This window comes from Leptonychotes weddellii, chromosome 5 (assembly GCF_054177405.1).
Source record: "Leptonychotes weddellii isolate Sample4059 chromosome 5, ASM5417740v2, whole genome shotgun sequence".
Taxonomy (NCBI): Eukaryota; Metazoa; Chordata; class Mammalia; order Carnivora; family Phocidae; genus Leptonychotes; species Leptonychotes weddellii.
In genome coordinates this window covers 88409037-88417649 of record NC_138373.1, presented here as the reverse complement: position 1 = coordinate 88417649, position 8613 = coordinate 88409037, and the positions used below count along the sequence as shown (strand labels likewise).

The window sequence follows — 8613 nt, the reverse complement described above, 5'->3', positions numbered from 1 at the left end:
AATATATGTTAGAAAAAAAAAGAAGATAGCAGGAGGGAAAGAATGAAGGGGGGGAAATTGGAGGGGTAGACGAACCATGAGAGACGATGGACTCTGAAAAACAAACTGAGGGCTCTAGAGGGGAGGGGGTGGGAGGATGGGTTAGCCTGGTGATGGGTATTGAGGAGGGCACATTCTGCATGGAGCACTGGGTGTTATGCACACACAATGAATCATGGAACACTACATCTAAAACTAATGATGTAATGTATGGGGATTAACATAACAATAAAAAAATTAAAAAAAAAAAGATGAAGTAGTATGGGTAAGGCTTGACTCTCTTTAAAACTGAAACTACTGTGGGCAAATAAAATGGCATATTTTTTTTTCCCCCAGAATCTTGCAGTGGATTTTCTTTTCTTTTCTTAAATTTTATTTTATTATGTTACGTTCGTCACCATACAACACATCACTGCATTGAAAACTGGTGATGTATTGTATGATGGCATACGTTTTTAATCCAAGGAACCTGAATGGAATTCAGCCCAGCTCTTGCTGCCACTAATCGAAAATATGAGACTGCAACTTGGTTCATTTACCTCAAAATAGGTAAAACAGGCATGCTACGCATTTAGGCATGTTATCACCAAGCCAGACAACTTCTCATCAAGCAGAAAATCATGACCTAAAAGGAACAGTGGTTACTAACATTCATTGGCCGTGGATGCACAGCCAGGTCACGCCAAGTTTTGCGAGTGTGTGCTCAGGCACAAAATCCCTAATTACCCCCTGAATGCTCAGTGCTACTAATTCTGAGTGGGGACAGTGGGAATGTCCTGAGATGCCCTTACGTCCCTCCCCTCTCCTCCCAAGTTCCAAATCCAGGACTGCAAATGCCTGCATCGGGGATGCGGGGAAGCTCACACCAGCTTCTTCCCTGCTGCTCAGGACCAAATCACAGGGCAAGTCTTCCCTTTGTCTTTGAAGCCTTTCTTTCTTGCCCTGGAAGCTTAGGAATCAGTCCACAAAGACTTCCCCCCCCGCAGCACTGACTAGCCCTCCTCATGGGCACTTTATCAGGTCCCATCCTGACTTGACTAACTTCTTGTGAGTTTGCTCGATTCTATAATGTTATGCCAAGCTCCTGCACAGAGCCTGGAAACAGGTGTCATCCTGCAACCACAGCACTAGCCCGGTGCTCTGCTTAGACTCATGCTCTCTTTCTTCCCCTCCCTCTGGCCCCGCACCTTTTAATCAGATTCGGACATGTTTATGCACAGTAAAATGCCGAAGGAAGCACAGATTGGGAAAGCAAGTCACATTTTTTCCCCTAGGCTGTCTCATATATAAAAGTCATTAAGGAGACACATGAAAAGGCTCAGAGAGAGCAGACAGCATAAAAACGTCACTTTGAAATATAGCAGTATATGTGGTATGTCCCTTGTTATCTCATTTAAATAGTTCATAATCATATAATGGGTAATCCCAATAGAATTTCCTGATTCCTCCTTCAAATACAACAGAAATAAAAGCCAGTGGAGCTCAAACTGGTTAGATGGGGCCATCCAGAGTTCAATCAAAAAAGCAAATAACTTCAGGGGCGCCTGGGTGGCTCAGTCGGTTAAGCGTCTGCCTTCGGCTCAGGTCATGATCCCAGGGTCCTGGGGTCGAGCCCCTCATTGGGCTCCCTGCTCAGCGGTGAGCCTGCTTCTCCCTCTCCTCCCTGCTCATGCTCTCTCTCGCTATCTCTGTCTGTCTCTCTCTCTCAAATAAATAAAATCTTAAAAAAAAAAAAAAAAGGCAATAACTTCAGGTTTTAAAACCACTCATCCTTACCGCCCAGGACACGGCAGATGTGACATCTATTATTCCAGAAATAACTGGTATTATTATTCTACCTTTCCAAATAATGCAGTTTCCCATATAAATTCTGGGAATAACAAAAGGCATGTGTTGAGAAGAAAACACGCACACACTCACGTGAGCTTTAACGCAAAAGGAAATTTCAGGATGTTGCTTCTAAAAATTCAGATGCACTGGATATATTCCCCATGAAGCCACAAAAGAATTAGAATCTAATTGAGGAAGGAAGCCTGCAACGTGTATTTAGAGTGGATAAAGTTTTTAACATCAGCTGCTTGACCACATACCTGCACATTTACCACAGCATAATTCTGTTCATATTGTAAAGTGAAGTACCCAGAATTAAATTACAAGTACTAGGAGGAGTTGGATAGAGTGGCCTGAAAGACTTCCAACACCGGGGACTACCATGAAAATGAAATTTATGTAACTTCTTGAGGACAGTTTTTTGGAACAGAGCCAGGATGTACAATACATGTTCTCAATCTAAGGAAGTGCTCAGACTGGCCCTATACAGCTTTAAATTCCTCATTCTGATTATGAAGGTTAGCATGCATCTGCTTTTAAAGCCCCACATAAGCGAAGTTTTATAAACATGTATTTCTTTTTTTTTTTTTTTAAAGATTTTATTTATTTATTTGACAGAGAGAGACAGCGAGAGAGGGAACACAAGCAGGGGGAGTGGGAGAGGGAGAAGCAGGCTCCCCGCGGAGCAGGGAGCCCGATGCGGGGCTCGATCCCAGGACCCTGGGATCATGACCCGAGCCGAAGGCAGACGCTTAACGACTGAGCCACCCAGGCGCCCCTAAACATATATTTCATTAGGTAGAAAAAAAAAGGTTTCTGTTCACCGAGGATAAAAAGCAAAAGTTGTTATTTCTTCTGACTGAAGGAAATTATAGAAAGATTAGAAGTGTTGCTATAGCAAGTTCTAGAAGGGTTTCACGAAGCTACTGCATACGATATGGAAATCAGATGTCCCAAAATCAGTATCACAAAATGATCTTAAAATCAAAATACTAAAAATTGACTCACAATGAGCATACTCACACTTCTCAAGACTAGTGATATTTATGAGAGCTCATAATGCTTGAGCAAATTTTTTTTTTTAAACACCACAGGTCACCATAGCAAAATAAAGCAAAAGTTAAGAGCCACCAGTGGAGTAGTTACATACTTTTAAAGTAGTGTGTTGACTTATTCAAGCAGGTAAAGGTCTAGTCTCTTCACACATTTATTTATATTTCTGCCAATTCTGTTACCTTTGCCTTAAAAATGTTAGCGAGAGGTAAATGACATTAGGCAAATACCCTACCACCTCTATTTTTCCTCCAACTCCCATGCTTTACCTACCAGACCACTCAAAACCTCCCCAGACATGGCATGCTCTCTGAATTCTATTCCTTCTGCATGGACAGTATTTCCTGCCCTTTCCTCATCCTTCCTCATCCTTGAAGTCCAGCTCAATCCGGGCTTGGTCTGGGAAGTCTTCCTTGAATTACCCGTTCACTCATATGCCAGCTAGAGATTCCGGATGAACGCTCATCACGGCAGGCATCACACTGAACGAATTAGGTTAGACTTGGCTACATATATATTCCTCTCGTCCAACAAACTGTCTTCTTAGTGAGTAGGTTTGCCTTTGCATCTGACACACAGTTGAGTTCGAACCAAATGACTGCAGAATGAACAATGAATGATAGTGTTCAATAAACGCTGGATGAATACAAGATGAATGCTTGGTTGTAACTTGGCCCTCTTGCTTCTCAGCAAGACTTTTATTCATGTTTTCCCTACAACCTGACATGTACTCAGTGGTTGACCTCAAGCCTGTAGTCCCTCTTCCTACCATGTTTAGGAGGTGTTCTCAGAGCCTTTTTAATGGACTATACTTGAGACTACCTTGCATGAACTCCCTTATGTACTATCTTCTCCAAAGCATAGTAAATATCGCCTGACATCCTCCTTCTCTTTCCTCCTGCCAATCTTGGGGAAATTGAGTCTTAACTCCTTCTAAAAGCTCATTATTCCATATAACCTTTGGAACCTTGATTTCCTGCTTCCCTTATAATTATCACCTCTACCCTTACCATTCTCAATTTCTTCCTCCTAATGAACTTTCTTCCATTCCCTCTCCAAAATCTACTCCAAGGCTCTGTGTCCACCACTATATTCCCCCCCCCCCCCCCCGTTCCTCTCTGCCTCTACAAATCCATTTTTCACAGCCAGTTCCCACCTCCTCCTTCTTACTTGTGCCATATTCCCTTTTCTCCCTACACTGGCTTCCGTTCTTTGTCTTGTCTTATCCTTCACCATTTAGCTTTTCATCATATTCTGCCATGGATGGCTTACTAGTGATCTTATGAGAGTTGGTCACTTATTCTTCGTAATGGTCCCTCAGGGCAAAACTATCTTACATTTCTCTTGATTCTCCCAAGATTCTTACAAAATCGTGAGCATAGAATTAAAAACACATTGAGTATCAACTCTTGTTGAGTCGATTTGACATCCAAAGCACTGAACACCAGCCCAAATTACTCAAAATCCCAGAGATGCCTTCAAAATAACTCTTCCTACTTTAACTCATGATGCAACCCCTTATTGACCACATTCGATCCAACTGGAAGTTTAAGTCAAAAGTGGCATCCACTTCGGGATTTTAATAGTATATAGCATCCAACTAATAGTGTGTGTGTGGAGGGGGATATGGGACACTAGGGAGGGAAAGGAAGGGCAAGGGATCCAGCTCGATGTAACAGTGATACTGTAATTGAGGAACTCACAGTGTTTGCCAGATTTTCCTGGCATGACAGGGGGAAAATGTCTAAAAAGCTCTATTCCTTACAGAATTATAGAATCCTAAAGTTAACGAGCAATCACACCTGGGAATATGAATTGCCTGGATTCACCTGGCAGATGCTCCATACAATGTTAAAGGCACACTATACCTCACCCATTATCACCTAAATAGAAGCGCTTCTATTTATATTAATTTCCTTTTAATTATCAAGTATAAAGATGTAATAAATGTTAGCATCTTACCTTCTGTGCCTCCCTTTCAAAAAACATTTTATTACACAAAATTTCATTTTATTTATAAAAGTAGAGACCTTAGATACCCATCACACGGTATCAACAGTTATTACTTCAAGCTAGGCAGGAACATTTTGCCCGTTATTTTTACTTAAAGCATCATGCTATGTTTTCCTTTAATTTTCTTAGTTCTGTTGGTTTGCATTGGTCTCCAGTTGTCTCCCCTCTCCCCCCAACCTTTGTTTTGCTTTATCCTTCTTTCCTGAGCTCTGTTGTCCTGTCTAAATCCCGAATCAACCAACAAGAAGTGATTTGCGACAATTACACTTACTTATGTTGTAACACAGAACTCAGTTTGAATATAACATTCCCAAATCAGAGTGGTGAGTAGCTAAATTAAAACGGGGAAAAGAAAATTGGTTCAATTTTATAAGGACAACAAATCTTAATAGTCGGACTGGGCGCCTGGGTGGCTCAGTTGGTTAAGCGACTGCCTTCGGCTCAGGTCATGATCCCAGAGTCCCTGGATCGAGTCCCGCATCGGGCTCCCTGCTCTGCAGGGAGCCTGCTTCTCCCTCTGACCCTCCCCCCTCTCATGTGCTCTCTCTCATTCTCTCTCTCACAAATAAATAAATAAAATCTTTAAAAAAAAAAAAAATAGTCGGACTGGTGTTGTAACACATACACACACACCGCGCCCCCAACACATACACTCTCCACCGAAGTCAATACACTTATTTTTTAAATTAGTTTTAAAAACTGCCGTCCAGTTTTTGATTTCATGATTACATTTTTCAAAATTCCATATCAAGAAAGAAAAAGGAAGGCGAAGCCTGCTAAAGCTCTTTTAATTAAATGTTATCTCCAGCTACCCAAAGAACTGTCTCCTACAAGGGCCTCATGCATCCTAATCAGCATTACGTCTCCACCACTGGGTGCAGAAATTCATTGCCTGCCCTCTACTAGACACTGCAGTAGAAGGAGAGATGGAGAAAAACTGGAAAGCCATGAACATCACAGTCACATTTCACTGGGGTCTAATAGCACAAGAAGGAATCTCATACGCTACTCATATGCTACTGTCCAAAGAATCAACGAACGTGATTCTCAACAGTGCCGGAAATCAAGCCACCAGGCTCCCCTGTCCTCTCACCAAGTGTGATGGAATCAGGGTGGTGAGGTTCTCTCCTGGCGCTGTACATAATGATCTCGGGGCAACACCACTACCACTGGGAGCCACTGGAGCATCCCTTCTGGTTGGCTGGTGCCCCTACGTATTATCGCACCTCTGCCTCCATCAATCTTGAAACACCCCATTTATTTTTCCCTCTGAAATTTCTGTTACGGCTCTAAAAAATAAATACGAGACCAGGGCAACGGGGACAACCTTTTCAGGAAGCCCTCTATTTATTCCAAAATCTCAACATCTCCGCTCAAAAAGAAAACCAAAGGGAGAAATCAAGCTCATATACACTTCAACACACCCAAAAAGCCCAAGCGTGAGGCTCTCCTAGAAAAAATGCCCATTTATTCAATGTCAGCAGAAAGTGCATCAAAGCCCGAAGCTCAGGAGAAGCCTGAATATCTTCTGTACTTTCCAAGTCGAGATTGCAGACATGGTCAAAATCAGACTATGGCTCTTATTTCTGGGTTTTAATTTTCTCAGTGCTTGTTTTCCAGAAACAGAAAGCACCTTCTTCAATCAATAGCCAACGGGAGCAAAAACACGTGCTCTGGGGTGAGAAGGATCCCAGCAGCAGGCCAACTTCTAGGATGCACTACTCCACAAATGCAACTACATCCCAAAGGCCTGTAAGAGCCGCAGATGCCAAGTGCTTTCATCTGCCAATCTCATTAGAAATATCTTGAGGGAGCATCCCTGGAAGTATTTGGTTATCTGCTGCCAAGCTCCAGTGGCTAGGCCATGATCCAGCGGATGCATGCGTAGCCCTTATTTGTGCCTCCGTGGCCAGTGCAGTTTGATGGCTATCTTTAGTGTCTCCTAAAAGGTTCTCTTAGACACCTTACTTGAGTAGGGAAGATGTGTTCTGGCCCTTCCTCACCTCATTTTCATGCACACCACCATGTTCCCTGAAGCTTCTGCAGGGCGGAGAAGGGTACATGTTGAGACTACGCTATCCTGGTCGCAGGGATACTCCCAAGCCCTCTGAGCTACAGAAGGATGAAGACTAGAAGAGCCCTAGAAGCTAAGGCCCAGCTCTATTGGAGTAGCTTACAATATTCATACGCTCACCCATTATTCCTTCGTTTCTGCAATATTTCCCGAAAGCCAGCAATGTGACAGGATGCAGATATAGCAAGAGAATCTTCTACTTTGAGAAGGATAACACGAGATCAAGAAAAAAGGCTGTCCCTGTTTTTCTTGCCACTTAGCCTTTCTTGACTCACTTTCATGAAAGAACAGACACATCTCTTTCCATTCAGTCCTCACCAACACCGGTCACCAGGGATTTCATTAAAAGTGCATCTCTCACTTATCACACTGCGCTGGCTTCTCCCAAGAATTCTGCTGACTTGCTCCATTCGTTGTCTTGTATCTGTGGATGCTTTTCATGGGAGTTTACCAGAAGCCTGGTGCCAGAAGGGGGAAAGCCGTCTTCACGTTAGCGAGGACGTCTCAGTGAGACACTGCATAACTCAGATAATTTGTGACCCCGTACAGAATACAATCTTAAGATGTGCCTTGTTTGCCAAGGCTTGAACAAACATTCCCTGGAGGCACACATGAAAAGAGAAGCTGGGCAGAGAGCAGCGGGGGATCTGAGGATGGCGGGCCTGGAATGGGTCACGTGGAGGAGAGTCAGGGGCCTGGAGAAAACGTGCCTCACTTCTGAACTCTCTAAATTATGGGTATTTATTTTTATGAAACTTCTCCTAAAAAATTTTTGAAAAAGATACACTTGCAATTAATATCACTAATTTTTTAAATGTAGGAATAAGACAGAAATGTATTGAGACTTATCAGGTCAGAAGCCAGGGAGGCACACTTCACTTTATCTCATCAGCCACAATGCCTGGTTTGGACTTCTGTCATCGCATTTCCACTCACTTTGTTGAAAACTGTACTTTTGTCATTTCTCCTGATTTGGAGAATGCCTCATATTAAAACCGCCAAATAACCGGACACTTGTGGGATATTTCATGCCCTGATCAAGGTCATGATCCTCAACTTCATCTATTGGGAAAAGCACTGTATGAATGTTCTAGGCAACTCACGGAGTTAGACCTAAAGCAAATGGAAACTGCTTGCTTGGCTCAAACAATTTGACATATTTTTTCTATTTGCCCTCTTAAACTTAGAGCTTGATAAAGCATGTAATTCTCCATCATTAATATTTGTATTAACAGGATAACATTTCACGATCAAAACAAAGAATTCTACCTCAGTACTTGACCAAATACGGCATAGTCAATAGATTTTTTTTTTTTTTTAACCACAGGAGAGGAACTTCTGAGTCTTAAACTTGTCGGTGTTTAGAAGGCTACAGCTATAGCTACTTTATTAAAACAAATTCATTCTTATAGATTTAATATCCCTTCTCCAGTAACAAACGACTAGCGTGACTATTTTCTTTCTTCTCATCCAGCTTCTGATCATATGAAACAACAACACAGGCAGCAGAAATCAGTAGGGAAGGAAGAAGTGACATCCAACAGGAAACCAGGGGATCTCCCTGGCCCGGGCGAAGTAATTAGAACTGCAAATGCCCAGTTGCA

General features: G+C 42.5%; 1 protein-coding gene across 9 annotated transcripts in view; it reads right to left on the bottom strand.

Annotated features, from left to right (window-relative positions):
• The window catches only part of PPFIBP1 (PPFIB scaffold protein 1), a 171235-nt gene that overhangs the window by 42934 nt on the left and 119688 nt on the right, over nt 1-8613 (bottom strand). The window lies entirely within an intron of this gene.